This window comes from Drosophila innubila, chromosome X (assembly GCF_004354385.1).
Source record: "Drosophila innubila isolate TH190305 chromosome X, UK_Dinn_1.0, whole genome shotgun sequence".
NCBI classification, from domain to species: Eukaryota; Metazoa; Arthropoda; class Insecta; order Diptera; family Drosophilidae; genus Drosophila; species Drosophila innubila.
This window is the reverse complement of record NC_047626.1, coordinates 11,847,333-11,872,411: the sequence shown is the minus strand read 5'-3', so window position 1 is coordinate 11,872,411 and position 25,079 is coordinate 11,847,333. Positions and strand designations below refer to the sequence as shown.

The window sequence follows — 25,079 nt, the reverse complement described above, 5'->3', positions numbered from 1 at the left end:
TTCCCCTTTTTTTTCTTTTATTTTTGTAATGTTGGCTATCGAGAGTTGCGCTTCCGTTTATTTATTTATTTTCTTTCTTTCTCGTATTTTTTTGTTGTTGTTGTTGTTGTTGAGTATTTCCGTAACTTGTTTACGGCACTCGCTGCCTGCTTCCCTTTGGCTTTGGCAAGTTTTGATTACTTTGTTCTGGCTAACAAGTAGCTGACTTGTCACCACTTCGATTTCGATTTTGATGGCAAATATTGTCGTTGTTACTTGCCTCTATTACTCTCTTTCGCTCTCACTCACTCCCTCTCTGTCTCTTGTGTGCCTTTGCAAGTGCATTTAAAATTCAATTTGAAAATCGAATTTGATTTCGAGTTTTCTTATTGCACTTTGTTCGTGCTCTTGTTCCTGTTCTTGTTGTTGCTTTTTGTTACTTTGTTTTCCAACGAAAATTATTTCAAAAAGACTCGTATGCACATTTATTTATTGATGACCACTCCAAAGACTTTGTGCACAAAATGATATTTCATTGCCTTTTGCATATCGAATTCAGTTGATTCAATTTAACTCTCGCCTCCTTGTCGCTCAGCTCCAACTCCATTTGCATTTGCATATTTTAAAGTAGCTGCAAGAGATTGTAAAAAAATAGACAGTTGGAAATTAATTGAAAGTATGACAAATTAGTTGAGAATATAGAGAGTGAATAATGAGGAGACTTGAAGGTTTTTAGGTTTGTGTTTTAGTGCTTAAAAGTCGCATCTATAAATCAGACAACTTTCAGCATATTGTCACTACTGATTCCAGCACATTTACAGCAATAATACACCACAAGCACACACACTCACACACACACATACACATACGAGTACAAAAAGTCATGCACACTACGCATAAATTCATTTTTAAATAGTGGCCCATAAAATGTAACTCACTGGCTTTTTTGAGCCTGTATCTTGCAGCCAAAACCGTTCAGGAAAAAACTGAATTTATTCTACCCTGTCTAAATTCGCTGTAATTTATATACATTTTTTTTTTGAGAACCTAACTCTTTTTTAAGTAATTATTCTCAAGTTGCAGTTGGGATATTCAGTTTAGTACTGCTTTGCAGCCTGGATTAGAATAAGTACAAATGATATTTATCCTTGTGCTACACACAGGGTATCTCTAGGTCAATCACACTCGACAGAAGCATTCATGTTTGCTTTTTTTGTATACTTTTTATTGGTATTTGAAATTGCGCTCTCATTTTGGCATTAAAATTGCAGCAAATACTTTGAATAAATGCGGCAACCGCATGACAAATGTCTTGCATTAAATATAAAATATGTCCCAACGGACTGAGCCCAGGACCCGACGTTGTCCTATGTCAGTGTCCAGTCCATTTTCAGTTGAGAGAGTTCAGTGCAGTCGACGTTGCTGCATCGTTGTGTGACCCACAAAATGCATAAATACAGACGCACAAACAGACAGACAGGCAAACGGACAGACGGACAGACAGACGGACAGACAGACAGACACTGTGTAGGATCGTAGGCAATCTAACATTCAGTTAGAGCTAACATAAAAGGTTCTGGTTATTTGGCAACCTACCAATTTTCTAATATGCCGCAATTGGAGCGATTCCCTAATACGGGCACATTTCAAAAGTCCTGCGATTGAAAAAACCTCAAGAATTTTTATACAATTTTAAAATTACAATTTAATGACATCTTTTATGACGGTCTAAAGTGTTACTCTTGACGTAACTTATCAAAATAGTGGATCAATAGTAATAACTAAAGAAAGTATCAATTAATATCGAATAAAAAACCGAATTTAATGTAAAATATTATAATATAAATATTTTATGACTGTCTAAAGCGTATATATTTAAAAGAAATACCTAAAACATCCCAAAAAGTATTGCAAACAAGAGAAAATGAGCCTTAAAATAATTAACTTTCCATAGAAAATACAAGTACAGTCAGATTTCCGTATTTACAGTGCTGTGCAATTCCTTAACGAGCGGAATAGTGTTAACCAATGTCAAAAAAAGAAATTTGAGAGTCAAATTAAGTTCAAAGTAACACAACTTCACATAATAAATACAAACATATTGAATGTACAATATGTAGTAGCTATGTTCCACAAAGTTTCAGCAAGCCAAGCAGTGTTGCACAATGTTCGTAGTTTCCAACAAATTTTCCGAATAACATGTAAAAAAAATACATAAATCAATTTTACAGAAACATCAATCGCCTTTATGTCTATTATATGCTAAAGAAAATATGAAACCCTTTTTTTGGTTATTGAACTTTGTTGCCAAGATAAGATAACATATGTCTGCCCTCATGGTACAGTACACACACAAAGATAGAAACAAGTTCACATCGTTATCAGTTGTGTGAGTTAAGGAGCTGCCAGCAAGCGTTTTTCAAGTTTACTGACCAAATAGGTCAACAAGAGATTGAGCCTATTTTTGGGCACCTTTTCTCATGCAATAAACTACAATAAATCAATTTACTGCCACATAATCTGAGTTTGTTTATGCCGAGACACACACAGGCACACTTACACTTACACACACGCACACACACACATACATACAAATACTCAAAGACGCAGCACTCACACCTTGAGGCTGTAGTAAATGTTCGTATCACAAATTACATGACGCTTATCGTTAGTTTTACAAGCTTCTTCCTTCAGTAAACGCTTCCTGCCTGCCTTTCAGACTGACTGACTGACTGAGTGAGTGACTGACTGATGACTGGATGAGTCCTCTGGCTCAATTTGTTTGACTGCCACAACTCGAGTCGACTCGACTCGACTGAATGACACGCCATTCCTTGTACGCATTATCTGAGGCGCCACAGCCTCCCACGCAACTGATTGCTGTCTCAATATTTTCCCTGTTGTGTGCTCCTCATTTGATTTTGTATGAACGGTTCTTTGGGAGTCTCTGGACTGAAACCTTACTCTGGCATTATTGGCTTTTTTTTGTATATTTTTATTTTTTTTTTTTTTTTTGTTGCCACTGTCAGTTGTCGACCATTTATCATATTTAGTCGCTCGCTTAAATGCGCCTCAAAATTCTGTTTAATTTAACAAACAACGTGGCAACATCGTTAGTAGATTTAAGTATTCTATAGTTGCCATTTGGCGCAAATAAACACTTGAATAACTTTTCTATTTATCGAGCGAAAATGCCAAACGCAATTTATGTGTTCTTTGATTAACTGAAAATGCTCTATAAATTATCAATAAACAGTGAGTAAACGACTTCTTCGTCCTTTTTTACTATCCGAGGCAATCATGGCGTATACGCAACAAGCGCTTGGCGACACTTTGAGAGAATTGCCAGAAGCACACACACACCCACACACACACACACACAAACACAATTCGAAGTGTGCGGTTAGAGAAAAGTGTACATTAAAGTCAAGGATTTTCTAGATTGTTTTATATGGATTTAGATATGGTTAGAAAAGCTATGAGAGCTTTAGTGACTATAGTAAATATTGAAGCCAGTGAAATGTTTCTGATTAATTGTTTCTTTTTTTTTAATAATAATAGCAGCAATAAATATGAAAATGTTTTTCATTCTAGTAAACTTTAAAACACTGTCAGCAAATTCAATTTTTACTTCTGTTGCAAACTTGCCTTTATCATCTTTTTTCTACACTTTTTATTTGGTTCTCGAGATAGATGGACAAATTGTAGACAGTTTTGTTTAAATGCCAACCACAAGGGGGAAGTGGTTTTAAGGAAATTAATGGAATACTTTGTACGAGACAACAAGCTAGTATTTGAAGAAAATACCCGCTGATAAATGACTCAAAAGCATTTAAAGAAAAGCTTTTACTAACTTTATCACTCAGTGCACAATTTATAAAATAAATCAGGAAACAATGCCAGCTGGATACTTATCAGCAAATAGTAGAAAATGCATGATTACAAATTGAAATATGCTCAAACTTAGAAGTTGATAGCTGATAGAAATATTCATAAAATATAGAAATAAATTCTCGCAACTTATCAATCAAATATGTGAACGAAAGTGAATGAATTTGATTGATTCGTTTGAATAATGTGATTAGTTTTTTCGGTTGTTTTCTCGGGGGCGGAATATGACAAATAGTCGTTAGATGTCGTATTTCAAATTTGTGGTATAAACTACGACTGTAGGTGAGAGAGAGAGAGAGAAGAGAGGAGGCGAGAGAAAAGAGTGAACGTTGGAGATAGGCAAAAAGAATGACCCGAAAGAGCGTGCGTTCAATTAAAAGAAGATGAACGAGCATTAGCACAGCAAGGAATCGTTTTCAATTGGGTGGCAACACCCAGCCGGTGTGGCAACACCCCTCGACAATGATGCGTAAAAGACGCTGAACTGGCAACCCAAACGAGGGAGCAATGAAGGATGGGGGATGGGGGCATGGCCATCGAGCATTGAGCACTGAAATCCCATTGCCTTTGCTGCCTTACTGTCTTTTGGCCTTCAGCCCTCGGCTTTCAGCTTTAAGCCAGAAGAAAAAGTGTGGAATACGGCAATTATGCCGCCGGAAGAGCAACAACAACAGCCGAGGGACAGAACGTTCATTAGGATTACGCAGGCGGCATGCAACATGAGGCATGAGGCATGTGGCAGTCACAGGATAAACATGCAGCCAACGAACCTACCGATAAGTCAACGCCAGGTTGACCACTTTCAACTCAGTCTTAATGCCACAATTAAGTGAGAACGTGTCTTTGCAGAATGCTCGATCAATAGATACTGCTTACATTTTCAAGCACATTAAAGATCTGCATTTAATGTAAAAAGTATTTGTGAAAGATTCGAAGCAATTTAAATTTAAATTAATGCCAGAAATTAAATACGAAACTAATGTACAAAATTAAATAAATTAATGTATTAATAAATGTATACATAACTAATAATTTTGTTGAATTTCAAAATAAATATAAAGCAACCAAATGTCTTTAAATCTCTGACATTTCATTCGATTGTCATTAAAATCTCTAAATATTTGCGAAAACTTTTAAGCAAAGCTTTACCCGAAATTTTGCATACTTTCTGATGCTTTGTTAATTCAAAAAGCAATTAAAACGTTCACTAGATATTTAGCAACAAACAAGTTAAACAATTAGCAATTCTAACAATGAAATCTATTGTTGTTTAAGGTTGTTTATGCGCTGCAACATTTTCTTAAATATTGCATTTCGAAACTCTATAAATGAAACAAGTTTGATGAAAAAACAAACTTAAAATTGCATTGCATAGTTTTTGGGGCACTTTGGGTAAAAATTTACAATTGTAATTCAAGAATGTTGTGTGTTTGAGTGTGTGTGTGTGTGTATCTGTGTATGTGTGTGTGATGTTTAATTAAATCAGTCATATGCGTTGACTGTGGTACGTTTTAGCATGACAATAGAAACACGACTCCGCTTCCCACCCTGAAAAAAGCCCAAAAAAGGCGAAAAGTGACAGAGACAAACAGAGAAAGAGACAGAGACAGTGAGTGAGAGAGATAGCTCAGCCGTTGCTCACATGCCCAGTGATTCCCTGTCTGTGACTTATCATTTTTATTAAAGGACACTAAAATATTTTCACACTGAGACGGCAAACACAAAAGGCATCCCTCATCCCACCCACTTCCCACCCACTTTATCCCATCTCTTCTCCTGCTTCTGCTGCTGTTATTGTCGAGTAGGCAAAAAAACCAAACAAAATTTATATGTGCTAAATGTTTTGCTGCTGAGGCTGCAGCTCTGGCTGAATAGGAATATCTGGGAGTTTATTATCTCTCTCCCTGCCATCCTATGCCAATACCCGCCTCTTTCCAAACATTTCATTTCTTTAAGCCCCAAAAAATATTATTTCTTTAATTTGTCTGCTGTGCGTAACACAAATCCTAGCAAAAAAAAAAAAATAATAATAATAATCCAATTTAATCAAATAAAGAAGAAAACACTTCAAATGACATTTGAGTTTTAATTTGATTTATTCTATTTTTTTGTTAATCAAATACTTTAGTTTATACAAGTCTGACAAATATGGTTTTTCAAATAAAAACCATAAGAAATTTTTGCTTAAATCTCTGAGTAGTAATTTGTTTATAAACATGTTGACAGTGATTAAATTTTATCTTTAATTTTAAGTTGAAATGAGATTGTTTTACATAGATTGGTAAACAAATTTTAATTTTATTAAGACATAAGCAATATTTTAAATGTAGGCATAATTAAATTAAACTAATTTTGTAGTAAAACTCCTTTGGGACTTGAAGTTTGTAAATAACAGGGTTCGATTTCCACACTGCTACGTTAAAAAATCTGTAATGTTTCTATCCTGTAAAAAAAATCCTGCTATGTCACTGTAAAAGCTTTACGTATAATTAGCCTAAGGCGTTCTCATTAAAACAAATAAAAAATATAAAAAAAAAACCTTTAACTTGTTTTTTTAATATTTTTTTTAATCTTGACAGTTTTTTAGATAGTTAACAAATAATTCAAAAATAAAGATCCATTGGGCTTAAATATTTTGAATAGTAAAAGAAACAAATGTTTGTTCCCATTTTGTAAGCAAAACAAATAGTAGAATAACTGTATTATGCCTATATCTATATGACCGGCTTTATCAAATTGTTTTTGGCTATAGCTTGGCTTTATGTTCGTGGGGAATTAGAATGAGGCCTCGTATAATACCCATTATGTGACCAGCTCTGCTGACTAAAGTTAATTGAAATGGCTGTGACATAAAACATTAAACATTTTTGTTGTTGTTGTGGTTGTTGTTGTTGCTGTTGTTGGTTTTGGCATGTGCTGATGGTAGAAGCATCCTTTAGTACATCCTTCAATGTAATTTCAGCATCATGTTGTTGTTTGCTGTTTGTTGTTGTTATTGTTGCTTTTGCCTCACTCTGTTGAGCAGCACGTGGAAAGCAGGAAAAGAGAGGGGCGCTTGTAATGGAGGGGCGGCTGTTTGAGGGGGTGTGGCCTAGCATAGTTTTCAGATAAATTGCATTACTTTGCATTTTTGTTTTGTGCTTTGAATGAAATAAACAAAGAGGGAGCAGGAAGAAGTGGGAAAGAAATGAGAAGGGGAGTGGGGGGAGTCGGGGGAACTAACAACGGAAAGGAACGTGGCACATACGAGTACCCAGCCGTACATAGGCGTTGGCCTCGATACTCAAATCAGCGACAAATAAAACTTTTTACAACATCGCCAACACACAGAGCAACACACAAAGACAGACAGAGAAAGACACTCAGACAGAGAGAGAGAGAGAGAGAGAGGGACAACTGAAGAGACAGAGTAGGCGCTTACAATGTTGGCAATAGAGTGAAAGAGTAGAAGCATTCAAAACACGAGTCCTTCTTGGATTAAGGAAACATTTTTGTTAGCCTTTCGAGACGGGGGCAAAGGCGGTAATCGAAATTGAAAATAAAAGGCGAAGTAAAAATGAAAGAAAGAAAAAAAAACATATATTACAAAATGAAAATGCACACTGGGAAAAATGGCAGACATTGCAAATAGCACATGTGTGCGAAGGAAGCGTATCCTGTGTCCTGTGTCCTGTGCCCAATATTATGTGGGCCAACAATGAAATTATATGTTAAGAAACACTCAAGAAGAAGAAGAAGAACAACTATTAGTGAAATATATCGAGTTTATTGCTTTCGTTAAATCGCTTTTTAATCGTTGCTCTCCCTCCCACCACAACATGTGTGCCCGACTATCGTCTATCGCTTATCGCCTGTTGTTATCGCAATCTTTGCTATTTTTTTTTTTTTTTTTGTGATGTATTGTTTGTGGTCTGGCCTATATGTCAGTCATGCAATGCTTGACAAAATGATTGATGGCTGTTCGCGTAGCGAACATCTCCCCTTCCTCTCACACACATCCTGGCTCACTCTCGCTCATTGCATGCTGCCAGCAACAGCTGCGACCGCAACTGACTTATCAAAGAGGACACAACAACACAACTTGCAACAGTGGCAACAGTGGCAACAGTTGCAACACAAAAGCGCAATCAAACCGCAAGCATTATGCATCCCATTTTACTTTCTTTTTTGTATTCTTCTTCTTCTTCTTTCTCTGATTCCTTTTAATTCACAAGACAAAGTCAAAGCGAGTTAACGAGACTTTGTGATTTGAAAAAGAAGAGAAAAAGCAACTTTATACGAAATTTTGATATGATTTTGACCAAAATTCTTTTCTGATATTAAAAGATCTTTATGATTACAGATAACAGTTGATGAGATTTTTAAATTTCTCTTATGTCATTTTTAAGCATTTCTAATAAAGTTCTTGACATTTGTGATCTTTAGCTAGCACACAAAACATTTTTAAGAACAAAGTAAATAGATAAATAAATATAAACATTAAATAATGATTATTTTGTTTTTTTTTTTTAATTTAAAAAATCATTCACTTCTAGTAACTGTAAAAAAAAATATAATATACCAACAATTTTCTTTAAGGATAATCTATGCAATTTCACCATGATCTTAAGATTTATAATTTTTATTATTTTACTCATAAAATAATCATTATTTCTAAGCAGAAAAATAAAACTTAAGAAATAATCATTATATTTGAGCAAAAAAAATTAAACTCATAGCAAAATTATTATTTCTTGAGTTTTATTTTTTTGATCAAAAATAAAACTTATTGTATTATTTTGACTTTTTTATAAAGAATATATGGACAAAATTAATACACATTCCTAGTCAGTGAACCATTTTTAAATTTTAATAAAAAATTCTACAAATTTTTAAAAATTATATTTCCAATAATATTAATAATTTTCATATTAATTCTTTTTTTAATAAAGTCAAAAAATACATTCACTTTTATTTTTGATTCTAAAAAATAAAACTCAAGGAATAATAATAATTCTATGAATTTTATTTTTTGATCAAAAATAATGATTATTCCTGAGTTTTATTTTTTGCTCAAAAGTAATAATAAGTAATATAGTAAAGCTCACAGAATAATGATTTTTTCTTCAGATTTATAACTTATATAACTTATATAACTTACAATGATTACATTTTCTGTTTTGTAGTGATCATTTTATTAGCTTCTTATGTAATTATAATGCGGCAATAAAGCTTACAATTAAAGAGATATTATTAATTTTCTAATAATACATTGTCTCATCGAAAAAACTGAAATAAAATGCTGTGTAAAATATTTTAATAATTAAAATGATTAAAAATATCGCTCCTTAAAGTATGCCGTAAATTCAAAGGCGAAATGGAGGCGATATTTAGATAAAATTTACGAATTCTAAACACGCATAAGTAGAAACTTGTTGACTTTAGAGCGCAACAACTTATTAGCTTGCTAAAGGAGAATCAACAGAGATTTCTCATATAGAGTAGGATAGTAAGAGGAAGAGGGAGAGAGAGAGAGAGAGAGAGAGAAGGAGAGAAAGACACCTTCAAGCACGTTTTGGGGCCAAGTAAATTTGTGTAACGTTTGTTTGCCGGAGCTTAGAAATGTTCCAATTCAAATTGGAAATTCATTGGTTGAATGAAATGTGCAGATTAACTGTAAATCGTTGCATTTATTATGTAACATACACACACATGTGTATATACACACATACACAATAAGATATTGTATGTGGCATATGTACAAGGAAATAAGTAAGAAAACTATGCGAGAGAAATGAGCACATATATTTATTATATACTTCAAAGGTGTTTCTATGTGCGTGTGTGTGTGTGTGTGTTTGTGGGTCCACATGGAGTTTTTCCTTGGGTCAGTGACACAACCTTTTTTGTCTCACGTAATCAGGGAACGCAATCGCGTCATTGGGCTTAGGTTCAACAGCAGGTTCTGAGTCAGGTTTAAGGTTTTAGGTTCGCCCGATTTTGCAAATCGAATTTGTTTCACAATTTTTTTTTTATATACATATATTTTTGTGAAAGAAATTGCGAGAAAAAAAAAGGTAACACGAACAATGCCCGCAAACGGTAAAATCTTGTGCATTGACCTTTTTCCAAGCGAATGACGACCCCATGTTAACAAAAGGGGTGGTGGCCAAGGGGGTGGTGGCGAGGACATTGCCAGTAATCCTTGGGCCAACTATGTGTAAGTGTTTAAGTCTGTGTATGTGTGAGTGTGTGTGTGTCTCTGTCTGTCTGTCTGTCCGTCTGTCTGTCTGTCCGTCTGTCACAGTTTGGTAGCTTAATTATTAACTAGTTTTGCTTTTGGCCTAACCTAAAACATAGCAATTAATTGAAACAGCTTGCCAAATGGAGCGCTATAAAGTCTGGTTACGCTAACGATACATAAATACGATATATATATATATATATATATATACATTTAGGTATGCCTATATATAGACAACTGACTTTGTTCGATGCAGGGGACATGTCGTGGTTTTGGAATCCAAACGGCAAACGGCATAAAATGTCAAGGACGTTAAAATTTACGTTTTGAGGTTGCCACGCTTCGTTTGGCACTTGGGTAACGGAGCAACAACAACAACAAAGACAACGACAACAATAATAACGAGAAGAACAACAATAACAAAAGCAACAGCAAGCACAACAACAAATGATACTCTTATGGCCAACATTGCTAAGCCAAAAACCTTTGCGACAACCAATTCCATATAAAGCACATACACTTTTACAAACATTCAGCAAACGCAGCAGGCACACACTTCTCTTCCTCTTCCCCCTCTCTTTTTCCCTTTCTTTCTCTCTCTCTCTCTCTCTTTGCCGAACTTGCGCTATCTCTGTCTCTGTCTTTGGCTAATAGCGCGTATGAGTAATATTCCATGTGGTCATGCCTGAAGCGCCTTACGGCAATACTAACGAGTGCAACAACAACAACAACAAGCTGCAACACGAATTTATTTATTTGCCTCCACCTGTCGCCTGCAATTGTGACTCGCACCGCAGTCACAGTTACCAACACACACACACACACACACAGATATTTCTGGCAGCTACTCTTGCTGTGGCTATTCAAAGCCCACGCTTGCAACATTCCCATTCCATCAATAAAAAAAAAAAAAAAAAAAACATTGTCTACCTTTTAAGCAATTCTGGTCCAAAAATTAAAAAGAAACGGTTTAAGGATTTTGAACAAGACAATTCCGTTAATTTCTAGCACAACAAGTACTTCCTTAAATCAATACACTAATCACTAACAGTGTTTCATTACAAAAATATTACAAAAAAAAAAGGAATAAAATTTTTTTAAATCTATTCAAGTAATATTAGTTATTTATAAACAATATTTTTTAACTATTTTATGTGTTAATTTTAATCTTGATGTTAAATACTATCGTAAAAAACGTGAAAAGTATTCAAAATATGATTAGAGAATGCAGCACTAGCGCCATCTGGTGTTCGTAGTTGCCAAGCTGTTTGCTTGTCCATTTTGCCATGTTTTATTATCAGTTATTCTGTTTGTATGTCAGAGTGTGTGCAAATAACGATATTTTACGTACTTCGAATATCTCAGAGTTAGACACAAGGTATCTTCAAGTCGAGCGCTCTCTACAATATAATTCTTACTTGTTTGAAAATGATTTTCCATGAATTTGTGAATCCGGCATGTCTATAAAATCTGCAACAAATTTTATAGCACACTTTCTGGGGCAGTAAATACGAATACTCTATATTTAATTACTTTTAATTTCATAGAAATTTGCTGTGAAATTGTGAAGCAGCACAGACTGGCGACTGGCGAGTAAAACTACTGAGATTATCTGGCAATTTGGCTATTGACCCGGACTAAGAAACTGGCGACAAACCCAAACTGTTGAAAATTTTCCGGATACAAATCGAATGCGTTGCAAAACTTGGTGTAAAAAAATTAAATCAACAAACAAATAAAGGAATACTTTTTTTTTAACTGCGTTTTATGGCTTTCGCAGAAAACTTAAATTGCTTTTTTAAGCGCACAAAAAGTGAGAGAAAGAGAGAGAAAGAACCAGATATAAGATAAAGAGGTAGATTGAAAAAGTGAGAGGGTATTTGCAATTCCTCAGGCATTATGTAACACTTTGATAGCTAGCAGCAGTCACAACATACCCCAAATGACAAATTCTACAGGGTACCTTTTTCACAGATCAACTTGTTTGTCTAAGCTGATTAGGTAAAGTAAATGCTGCTTGTGATCTGTTATAATACGCATATTTAGCACATGATTTTACACACACACACACATGCATACGTACATACATATGTACATACATACAACGACCTCAGCCGGAGTTAGCATATCGGCCGTGTTCTTGTATAATTGGAAGTATCTTTCGCGAACGGCGGCTAAGTAAATTCATGCATAATTAAGTGAATTGCGAGGCGGTTACAATAGCAAGTGCCTTTACTTGCAGCGTGTCCTGTGATCAGGAGACTCGCATTCCCTTTTTCCCCATATTGTTTCCCACTCCCAGTCCCTTCCCCTTCGCTTTGCCATTGGCAGAGTAGTGTCCTCACATGCATATTTAATGTGGACACATGACTCAAAAGCCCGCAATTAACTTGCGATGAAGGGGCCACTCACTCGCTTATTTCCACACAATTAAGAGCAGAGCAATGATGATGATGATCCAAATAATGCTGATGATGATGATGATTACTCTGCCACTGATGAGGATGACAAGGACACAGTTGCGTTGGATGGATGTGGACAACGATGATTCAGAGATTGTTCCCCAAAGAATTAACACTCGCAATTCTCTCTCTTTCTCTCTCTCTCTTTCGCTCGCATACACACACCAAATGCAAATTGTATGTGAAATTAAAGTTCCCCGACTCAACGCGGCGTATGAGTAACTTTGAGGTAACTAAAAAGTGCGCATATCGCGTATACGCCTTCAATTATTAAAGTACCAGTCGACCATACTTCCCACTTTTTTACCACTCTTTGTACATTCTTCTTCCACTTCTTTACTCGCTTTTTTTTGTTGCTTTTGCTTTTTTGACGGCAGCAGAAAATGAAAAAATGAAATTAGAAAACAGAAAGCAGAAAAATGCAGAACGAAAGTAAGAAACTCTTGCAAGTTTGTGGCAAAATATGTAACGTTTTTTTAAAACTAAATTGGATTCCATGTGATTCGATACGATTGATTAACTTTCATAAGCAACTCAATAATTGTTAGGACAGAACTTATGCATATATAGTAAGTATATGAATTATTCCTACATATGGTAATTTTTAATAACTCAAGTAAGTATGTTTTTAATCTATTATAAATATTTATAAAAAGTAGCACATTATTCGTAGCATTTTTTGGATAGATCTGAACGTGTGCTATAGCTAATTCTGATAAAAAAAAAACTATCCTAAGATATTTTTTCCATTTAAAAAAAAATAAAATAATTTTTTTGTACATTGGTATTGGATGCTTAAAATATTATGATTTTGTTAATATGTAGTATTAAGAATAAAAAAGATATTTACTTTCCTAAGACTCTTTAAGATGTTTGGTTTGTTTTTTTTTTTTTTTTTTTTAATTGATTTTGAATTTTTTTGCATTTTTCTGCATTAGTTAATAATTAATTTCTGTACTTATTTTCAGTGTATCACAGCTGCGGCAATGCTTTCCCGTGCACCATTGTGAACGGTCTGTTTGTGATTCTTTCAAGTTTTTCTTATTTTCCTCGCATATATTTTTTTCGTTCCCTCTTTGGTTATTTTTCTCGTTTTTCGCCTTTGCACTTCGCACTTTTACCTGCTTCTTATGATTATTACTTGCTGTAAATTATGTTTATATTGTTGGAGCGTGTGCAAAAGGCAGCCAGAAGGCATAAGTAGCAAGAGAGAAAGCAAGAGAGTGGTTGAGCGAGGAGAATGAAGCTTTGGGCAAGAAACAGGTTGCAATCATAACTGGCGACAGCATAAACTGTGCTGATTATGTGGCGCCAAGTGGCCAGCAGGTGCCAAGGTATTTTCGAGTACGAGTACGAGTATGAGTACACTGCAAAGAGTAGACTGTAGATACCACTTGGGTGGGTATGAGAAACAGTTGGACACACCCCAAAGCCAAAACCGAAGCCAAACAAATATATATACGCTATAGTCAAGTGCCCGACTAAAATGTTCCCGTTATCAACTTTAAACTACAAGACTTTAAACATGACTGCATACTTCAAGGCGCTTGCGTTGCATTTTAACTAAAACAACTGTAGGATAATTAATTATAATAATAGCAAGAGTTCATCATTTAAAAGAGCGTCTTTTTTTTTAACTGTTGGAGTTGCTCTCATAATCTCTGAGTTACAGACGGGACAAATAAATAAACGCAGAGAAGAAGAAACGAACTAATATGCTATTTCCACAACGACTCACATTTGCCACATTTGCTCACATTTGAATGTGTCAGATTTTTGGCTTTCCACTACCAAATTTGCCATTCACTCAAAATAAATCCGCAGCTCGATTTCTGTGCAAAAATTATACAAAGTTAAATAATAAACATTTTCATTTTTTTTTTGCAATTATAATTCATTCAAATTTTTTTGCTAACTTATGAACTGAACAAAACAGCTGGTTAAAGTGATAGTTGCTCTTTTTCACGAAATTATCGATAAACATAGCGTTTTCGATAAAAAAATACTAAAGTTTGCCGGGACGAATGTCAAAAAATGTTAACATTTATTATGAATGAGCCAAAATGATCATTCGGATTTGGTACTGAAAAGAAGTTCACATTCGGACCGAATGATGAAAATGGTGTCGAATGTGCCAAATGTGCTGTCGTGGAAATAGGCTATTAACCAGCTCGGCTCGAATTTCGGCGCTGATCAAGAATTGATGTTCTGTTACATAAATTGCTATGAATACCATATACCCTTGTTCTCTACGAGTAACGGGCATTAAAACCCAAACCAAAACCAAAAGCAATAGACGTGTGGCAAGTTTCCGTCTCTGTCTGAATCTTGAAAGCACCGCACGCGGTTTTCTCTTGTCTTTCCAAATTTCGGCGAGTTGAGTTGAGTTGAGTATTCATTACGGTTTAAAGTTTAATGAATTCTCGCGCCGACGTCCGAATAGAGACTGAAAAGATAGCGAGAGCGAGAGCGAATGAGACAGCGAGCTGAAATTCTCACTGCAGTCGCCTTGGGGCAACTTGCCGCTTAGTCATTTATGTTGCTGTTGTTGTTGTTGCTGTTGTTTTTGCGTACAATTTTATTTGATATCAAATGGTTGCTATTTTTAATTAAATTATCTGGGGCAAGCAAGCGGATTTTTGCAGTTGTACACAGCATTTGGACAAAAGTTTCAAAAAAAAAAAAAAAAAAAAGACCCTCACTACCTTCAACCCCCTCCGCCAAGTTGAGACCCGAATTTCGGACTCTACTCCAAGTGTTTGGCCAAGTTCGCAGCATGAGGAAGGCACATTTATGCCAGGCTTCAGTTGGGCAAATTAAAAGCCAGCCACTAATTAACAGCAAATAGTATACTCGTATATGAAAATAAAATGAAAATGAAGAAAAACAAATGAGTACAGCTGCCAGTTTACCCTAAAGGATACCCTTTACTCTTTATGCAAAATATTCAGAATATATTACAAATAATACAATCGATTCTTCAACTCCAAAAAAGGCATAACAAGTTTACTAATTAAATTTAAAAATATAGTTATGTCTAAAATGCGATAAATAGTTTCCAAATACCCATTTCTAATCAATTGATGTGCACAGGGTATTGTTCAATATTGCTACAAATTGGAAAATACTTCACACAATCAAAAGGGACCGAAACGTGCCATAATTATAATGGAAATGCTATATTTTGTTTCGATTTAGTCCATGACTTTTATAAGTAACATGACAGTGTACTTACTTATGTATATACTTATGTGCTTACATCATTTAGTTATATACGTCTTTCACAAGAGCTTTCATGCTGGCAAAGTTCCATTTATATTTTTATACCATTGAAAATGGGCAAAAAAGGGTATAATGTGTTTGGCAGAATGTATGTAACAGGCAGAAGGGGGCGTGGCAGACCCTCAAAGTATATATATTCTTGATCAGGATCAACAACCGATTGAGCCTTGTCCGTCTGTCTGTCCGTCTGTCCGTCCGTCTGTTTGAACGCGTCGATCTCAGAAACTAATAGAGCTAGAGACTTTAAACTTGGTATGTAGGCTCCTGGATACCTCACGCAGAGTTGTTTGTTTTTATTTTTGGATCGGATCACTATATCATATAGCTGCCATAGGAACGATACATCCAAAATGAAGTTTTAGTATGGAAAAGTTTTTTGTTTGTTGAGATATCAGAACCAAACTGATGGAATATGCATCTGAGCTGGTAGTTAACATACTGACCAAATTTGGTTCAAATCGGTGAGCAATAACTTATAGCTGCCATAGAAACGATACATCGAAATTTAAGTCTTAGTATGAAAAAGTTGTTTGTTTTTTGAGATATCTTAATCAAACTAATAGAATATGCATTAATGTTTGTTTTGTACATTCTGACCAGATTTGGTTCAAATCGGCTCCATATATCATACTCCAACTCCTGTCCTACTCCTATTGTTAATAACAATACTACTCCTCTAGGTAAGTTTGTTTTGAGCTGTTATACTGAGTTAGCTCAAATTTAAAATTTCCGTTCTCCCTTATTTTTGATAGCATTCCTACTCTTGTATAAACTCCTCTTTCTATTACTGTAACTACTCCTATTCCCACACCTCTTTTGCAGCAGCAATTTCTTAAATTCTCCGCTACTCCAATTTTTACTATTCTTTCTACTTTGACCTTTGCTTCTACTCCTATTACTACTTCTACGGTTCCATCGCTAACACACTTCCCCATCTATGTTCCTGAGTCTACTCCTATTCGAGCATAAAAACGAAGCATTTATTAAAAACCAAGAGACTGCCTCAAATTAAGCTCTGGTTGCCGATCCCATGTAAAAAGTAAAAATGCAAGTCAAAGCGTAATGTAAGGAAGGAAGGAAAGTGCCATTATTGCTTTCAACAGTCCAGGGGATTTTCCTTCCCTGTTTTTTTTTTTTTGGATACCCATCGGACGCACACTCATAAAGCACGCTAGACTGCACGCCTTTCATTCTCATGTGTGTGGATTGTGGATTGAAACTGAGCTTGATTCACATATGCGTTGCCCCTTAAATATACCATCAAGTCAAAAGATACTTTGATGAATATGAGCAAGAAGAAGAAGTCGTACATGAGATAATGCTTTATTATTTTTATACTCTCACTAAGTGAGATATTTAAACTTTAACCTGCAATATGTCTAGTGGAGTTTTATGAGGACATTTGCGACTTTTGTAAGAAAAAACATTTTATTTTTTATCATTTAAATATAAAAATTGAAGTTGTTTATTAGCAATCACACTAAATAATCATAAATTAGCTTTCTACTCACGAATCTTGACAAGGAGAAACATTTTAAAAATTCGAATAGAGTTGAATTTTTTGAATTTTTTGAATCAATAAGCTTATAACTAACATATTTGAAAAACTTTAAATACAAAATGCTTGTGAAATTGAGTGTACTTTTTACTGCAGATAGGGTATCATAATAGTACCCGTAAAATGTCAACGTGTCAAAATATGCCAGCAGCTTCCTTCCGTTAACGTTGTTGAAACACAAAAAATATTTTAGCATACACACACACATATACTTACACACACATACACACATTTAAAGAGGGCAAGTCTTGAATCTGCGAAAGTGCGTAGCAAAACATGAAAATGCAGAGCCTAAAAAAAAAAAGGAGCAGAAAACGGAGCAGGCGGAAACGGAAATGCTGTGAATTGTATAAGCGTAGGCACTCAGGGAGTGCATGTATGAGAGTATGAGTGGGTGTGTGATGTGTGTGTGAGATGTGTGTGTGATGTGTGTATGAGGCCATCCTAAATAAACAATTTAACAACTTGAAAATTCCATTTATTAACCTTTTTCCGCATAATAAAATTTGAAACCTTTCTACACGCACACACTGCAGAGAGTGTTAGAGAGAGAGAGAGAGAGAGAGAGAGAGAGAGAGAGAAGAGAAGAGAGTGAAAAATGCCTTGCTGAAGAATTGCAAGAAAAAAAGAGCAAAAAAAAAGTATTATCAAGAAAAAATGTGCCAAAACAGAAGACAGCAACAACAAGTGAAACAACAAAACACATACCAATACGTACAACAACAACAACAACTGGCAAAAGAAGAGCAACAAGAAGAAGCAACAACAATTTGCTGGAGTGGATTAATAACAAAGTCAACAAGGATAACACGCCTTAATTATGTATGTACAGGCGTTAGTGCGCATTGTGGGCGTAAACCAGGTGGACGACTGAAGGGCAAATTCTTTTTGGTATGCCAATGGGAAGGGGTGAAAAGGGGCAGTAGCAAAAGGGGGAGCATACACTCAGAAAAAAAAATATTCCAAAAATTTTAGGAAAGTGTGATTTATTACGAAAGACGTAAATTTTAGGTAACGTTTGCCTTAAAACTAGGTAATTTTTCCTAAAATATCATATTTTAGGTCATACATTTTAGGCATTTTTAGGTATAAGATATACCTCAGAAATTGGCTTTTTTCCTAAAACACATTTGTCTTATTTAACCATGCTTAATTAGACAGTGCTATAAATTGATCAAAATTAGAAGACCTTTTCAGAAATATTTAAAAGACATATACAAAACCTATTAAGTTAGCGACTCCGTTGAATTTGAGAACATCTTAATTAACCTACCTATAACAACTTAGGTACACTAAGAAATTTAGTAAAATTTCCAAGGTCCTTCGGAAAATATCCTTAGAGACGCTGAGCTGAAACTTTTCTGGTCTGAAAATCTAAGTTCGAGTTCCAGTCCCATAAAAAAATCATATGAAAAACAGATTTTAAATTCACAAAAATAAATAACCAAATGCAATGAAGAAGAAAAAAAACAAAATATATAAAATGCAGGGTAAAAAAGCAAATAAAGAAAACAAATAAAAAAAAAAGAAAAAAGAAAAAATAAAAAAAGAAATAAATTTGAAATATGTTTTTACTTTAATGCAAAAAAAAAAAATTTTTTGGTTAAAAATGACCTAAAATGGTAAATTATACACTAAAAATTTTTAAGTAACGGGGCACCTACATTTAAGTCAATTTTTCCTCGACTGTTTTTTTAGGTAAAATGTCCTAAATTTGTAGGCAATTTTCGGCCTTTAAGGTAATATTTTTTTCTGAGTGTAGAAGGGGAATGAGTGAAGGAAAGCGGCACAGGAAGAGGAGTGCAAATGTTTGCGGCTGAATGACGTAAATTGTAGTCAAACAGCGGCAGAAACAACAACAACAAAAACAACAACAACAACAAACAGACAAACAAAAGCCAAAGCAAAAGCAGAAACAGTCAAGCAGCCAACTAACAAAAATACACGTAAGTATCAAGTACAAAATGTAGATGCGGGCTCGTGGCGCAACATAGAATCCTGCCACATCCCCATCCCCCACTTGCCACATTGATGAGCAACAGCAACTGTTTGGTGAGCGGGCGGGGAAGGGAAAGGGGAAGGGGGGTATTCTGTAAAAAGCAAATACTTGTTAACGAATGCGGGCAAAAGCCGCCACAGCAAGCGAGAGAGAGAGAGGGAGAGAGAGAGAGAGGGGAAAAGAGAGACAGTTGCTCTTCTGCTCGTATTTTCATAAATTAATTTCATTTGTGATTCCAACTGCCAAAAGGACTCTCGATATATTCCTGTCATTGTCATTGTCATTGTTGTTGTTGTTGCTGTTGTTGTTGCTGTTGTTGTTACTGTTGCTCTTGTTGTTTTTAATTTTTCTGCTTAATTGTCGTTGCGAATTTTAAACGAATTTCAAGCTTCCACTTGAAGATTCAAGTGTCATTTGTGTCGAGGTATCTGCGTACGTTAATCTTCTGCTGCATATTTTAAATAAATTTAAAAAAAAAGCATCCCTCTATCACACCTGATTATATACGAATAAGTCCGACGTTATATAACACTGCGTTTTTAACAGTATTTCGGTTATATGGATATATCAACGAACTTCAATTTGCTATTTATTTAAGGATATTAGCTGGCAACAAATTCATAAACATTTAAATAATGTTGAAAGACTTATAATAGTAGTACTGTGCAGGTCGTATATGTAGAAGCACTTGAAAAATATTTTACTTACTATATTAAAAAAAATTAAAAAAAAAAAAAAAACAAACTCCTTGAGCTGAAAATCTAGAATATTACATTAACCATCGAATAATTAAAGAAAAGAGCATAAAATCGAAAAAAAATAATTTCTCACATTTGAAAAAATATATTATATTTAAAATATGAAACTTTATAACATTCAATAAATTGATGTAGGTGTTTTCCACAAATTTTTAGAGTTTTTGAAGAGAATTGCTTTTGAAATCAACATTTCGAAATGTCTGTGTTCCTTAAATGTCAGAGATTTAATTTTTTAAAGTCAAACAAAAATTGGCTGTCTCGAGAAAATTATTATGTTTAACAATTTTATATTTTTATAAGTATATATTTTTTTATATGTATATTTTTATATTTTTTTTGTACAATCTACAAGCGAATTAGGCTTAAAAAAATTGATACAAATAGTTAAAAGGAACCTATTGAAAGGACGAGTGCTGTAGCATCAACCAGCATCAAACTGCAAGAAATCCACAGCAAATAACTCAAAAAGTTGTCGTGGCAAGTGTTTTGAAGTAGCAAATGCTCAAGAAGTATTATCACAAGGACACGGTGAAAATACCACTATAATTCACAAGCAGTTGAAGTGCGAGTTGAAGGATTAATAAGTCCGGTGGGAAATCAACTTGAACTTGAGATGAGCAAAAATTGATAAATACTAACAAAATAAAAACTTTTGCAAACTGAACGCTGTGAATAATGTGGGAAATACAAAAGGAATTTAATTAAGGAACAAATACAAACACTCATAGATACAGATACACACGCATACATAGAGACACATAAATATGCAGATTGTTCAGAATTTCAAATTGAAGTTTTCAGCTGGTGGAAACTACACGCGGATTTTGTTTTCCCGCTGCACCAATTTAAATTCTTAATCACATCCATTAGCCCAGACGGACAGACAGACGGACAGACAGATGTACAGACATAAAAACAGTTGGACGACTGACTGACTGACTGACTGACTGAAGAATATACAGATACTGTCATAATTTAAGGCATTCTACTTCCCTAGCCCGCTTTCGGCTCATTGAAACCGAATGCTGAAGCAACAATTAGAGCCCATTAAAATTGTATCATATGAAATTGAAGCGTTAATGAAAATGTGTTGACATGCAATTACCACAGGCTCATTCCTATTTTCTTCCTCTTTTCCCCTCACTCGCACCTGAGTCCAAAGCAAAAAGTTGAAGAGAATGAAAGCGAAATGTGAGTAGGCAGAGAAAGCGAGTATCAAATATGAATAGATGCAATTAAAAAGCATTCAACGAATGAAATTACGAGTATGAAGACTTATTTTTCATCTCTTCTGTGTTTTGTTTTTGGCATGAAATTTCGTAATTGCATTTTGACTGCTAAGTAGAAGTGAACACAAATCTTTAGAATGCGATCTCTCATCAAATTGCACGGGAAATAAGTACGCCCAGCATTTGCTGCCTCCGGCAAACAATTAAGAAGTTAAGAAGTAACATTTGAAAAATTGTTTAATAATAACAGTCGAGTTTGTAATAGATCGGAAAATTTCTGCAAGATTTTATATTCATATTCATATTCATAAGGTTGCAATTTTCCGAGCCGTTAAGACGTTTTTCTCAGCTTTGCTTTCGCCATCAATAAAAATAATATGTATTTAAATTTTTCCAAAATAATTTTTAGGATAAATCGACTTTTCTAGCTTACTATTGGGAGTCCCAGAAATTGCAGCGCTCTTCTAATTTTCACATTTGCCAAAAAATAATGAACCCAGAACATTTTATGTTATTTGAGAAATACTTTTTTGAGATGTAACAAATATTTAAGCACTGATTTTATTTTTCTTAGTTTTTATAGGCACGATTGATCTTTTCCTGTACATATTTAGGATCATCATATATACTGTAAATCATCAAAAATAAAAACTTATTTTGCAAGCATTGAATTCTTAAAGAATTTTGGAGTATATCAACAAAAAGTAAACTGTTGTGTATTACACTCTTAAAACAATTTCAACACATTTTAAACAATTATGAACTTGTTGAAAATGAAAACCAAAACTGGTCAATTTAACTTAATCAAAAAGTATTTTAAAATAATTCGTAAAGTATTTAAACATAATTTGGCATAATTTGTGTAATTGTTGGATTAGCTTTGAGCTTATGTTCAGCTTTTTCACAACAATTACGAGTGCGAAACTGTTTTGATTTTCGCTTTCGAAACAATTTAGAAACTGTTTAACGAGCCAATAAGTATGCTATGCATATGTGCTAGAATTTGAGTCCAAAAGGGAAGTTGAAACTACACTATGAGGCTATTTAACAAATTTGTAAATATGAAATTAGTTCAATTTGTATAATTCGCACAATTTGTATTACCGAGCACACACTCTCACACAACTCTTCAACAACAACTAAAAACCCGTTTAGCTAGCCAAAAAGTAGACAATGATAATTTGGAAGCATTTCGAATCCAAACAGGAAAAAAAACTCAAATAGGAGGAACCTTTTTTTTTTGTTGAAAATTACTTTAAATTAACTAAATTGCGGTCTTAATTTTAAGGAAATACGCACCATATTTAGAAACATTTGCAGTTAGTCGATTCGCCAGCGTAAATTTGTTTCGTTTTCTTTTTGGTTTGCACAAAAAGTTTTGGTCCAAAATTTAAATTAAGCACAATTCTTAATGGAGGGCGGAGGCAAAGCCGTAGTTTGAGTTTGAGTCCGAGCCGGAGTCAAAGTGGGAAGGTTCCTTTAAATACTTTTGGAAAGTCATTAGGCTCTTCGTCGCATTAATTTGAACTGAACGGAAATGCCTTTGAAGCCCTCCTCAAAACTTGACAATAATCATAAAAAATTCAAATAAATTTAAGAGTAAGGAAAATGGAAGCGGAAAAATAATGCAGTAATCCAATCGAATTGGTTGACATAAAAATTGCGGGAAATTGTTCACAAGGATAACGTGTATAATTGTTTCCTCAGCTTGTGCTGTGTGCTTCACTTACAATTGCACCGAAAAAAAAAAACGGTGTGAATCAAAGAAATGCACCAGAAAAAAAACAAATCAAACAATAGCAGCTTTGATTTCGAGCTGATCTGGCCGCGATTTCAACTTCGATTTCGGCGTATTCAACAGACGTGGCACGTGGCACGTGGCAAGCGGCAAGCCGGACAACGAGTACGTTCAAAACTGTTGTGTGTTGACTGAAGATGCGATATTCGAAATAAAACGTTGATGGGGATGCGACTTTGTCGACCGCTTCATGCGAGACCACGACCTCGACTGAGACTAAGACTGAGCGGCGTCAAGCACGAGCACCGTCAACGTCAACGTCAACCACGACCACGGCGACGACGACGACGACGACGTCGACCACGACCACGGACAATATAGTATTTATTATGTATATGATGGGAGACGGAGACGCGACTCGCCTGGCTGCACTGCTTGGACTAAAACATGAAATTCTAATTCAACAGCACTGAACTCAAGCGAACCCGAAGCCGAGCCCAAAGCCGAACTCAATCGAACCCGAACCCGCAGCCGAATCCGAACCCAACTGAATGGAACTGTGCCAGCCACGTGCAGTCTGTTGACTTTACAGAATCCACGAAGCTGAGCATCCTTCGCGTTACGAAACAACAACAGTCATGTTGACAGCTCTGTTCGACGCTCTGTTAACTAACATTTGCCGGAATGTTAACAAATGTAAACAAATAATAAAAACGCAATGCTGACGTCGACTTCATTCGCTCCCTCCCACTGCCTTTCGTTTATATTCGTTTTCGTTTTCGCCTTTTGCCTTCGTCTTCGTCTCCGCCTTTCTTTTGGCATGCTTCTTTCACTTCTTTCACTTCTGCTGCTACTGCTTTTTATTTCGCATCATGCTGCGGCAACCACGTGCCACTCCTGTGGAGCAGCTAAATGCTTCAATGAGCTTGCCATTGAGGCTTTTCCTCCAAAGGATTTCCATGTTAACTCAACTATACCCTATAAGAAATTCGACTAGTAACACTTAAAGTACCAAAGTTATGAAAAACCAATTAGAAGATCAAATTTCCAAAAGAAAATTGAAACGCCAAATCAAAAATCAAATGTAGTATATTTTATTTAATTCGCGTGCTACTTAGTTAAATATTTTTAGATTTCAGATTTTTAATTCCAGCAACCGTTTAATATTTTGCTGAACACCAGAAATACTCTAAAATAAAATAAAGCGAACAGCATAAAATATAACAATTTTAATATAATTTTTATTACTTAAAAATTACTTACTTATTACTACTTAAAAATTTTTATTATTCTATTTTTATATTCTACAAATTTAATCTAATAATCTAAGGTACTATATATAATTATATTGGAGAGTATCCTTGATTTATAACCTATCTGACTTGTATTTTTAAATGCAGGGGATTCCATATTTTAAAATCCAATTTTCTTTTAGCTTATGAAAAAAAAAATATCACAAAAATCGTACAACTTCCGATTATAATTAAATACTTAACACTGGTCTAGACCCGGCGTGTTACCCTTAGATCTTGAGGATGTTGATAAATGCGAAGTGGGCGACATTGGAATATTTTTTAATTAAGTAAATGAGCAATAAAGCAACGTTTGGAAAATCGAGAAGCCAAAGCAAAGTCTATTGACAAAGGCCAGAACAAGCGTAAAAAGGAGGAAGAAACAATTTAGTGAGAGGACTCTTTGCAGTGCCGGGGGAAGTGAAAGAAAGAAAATGTAGAGATAATACACAAGCAAATTCAATAGAAAGGTCACATCTCGTAAAGCTTAGTTCTTAATTATTCTATTAGAGCAATCCTCCACTTTCCCCTTTTCATCGTTCGTTTCGCCCCAATGCACAAAATGAGCAGTTCTTAATTAATTGAAAATTTTTTAAAGCCTAAAAATATTTATAAAATCTTTTCTAAAATCTTCTTAATATTGAAAACAATAAAATCAAAAGGGTTTT

General features: G+C 34.7%; 2 long non-coding RNA genes across 2 annotated transcripts; both read right to left on the bottom strand.

The window, feature by feature from the left end:
* Positions 1-519: 519 nt before the first annotated feature.
* Positions 520-22,945, bottom strand: LOC117792453. Its single transcript, XR_004618175.1, has 2 exons — positions 22,681-22,945; positions 520-610 (listed from the first exon to the last, which is right to left on the bottom strand). It is a non-coding gene; the product is annotated as an uncharacterized LOC117792453 (long non-coding RNA).
* Positions 10,736-19,281, bottom strand: LOC117792459. The gene is made up of 2 exons (XR_004618176.1): positions 19,250-19,281; positions 10,736-10,828 (listed from the first exon to the last, which is right to left on the bottom strand). It is a non-coding gene; the product is annotated as an uncharacterized LOC117792459 (long non-coding RNA).
* Positions 22,946-25,079: the final 2,134 nt, after the last annotated feature.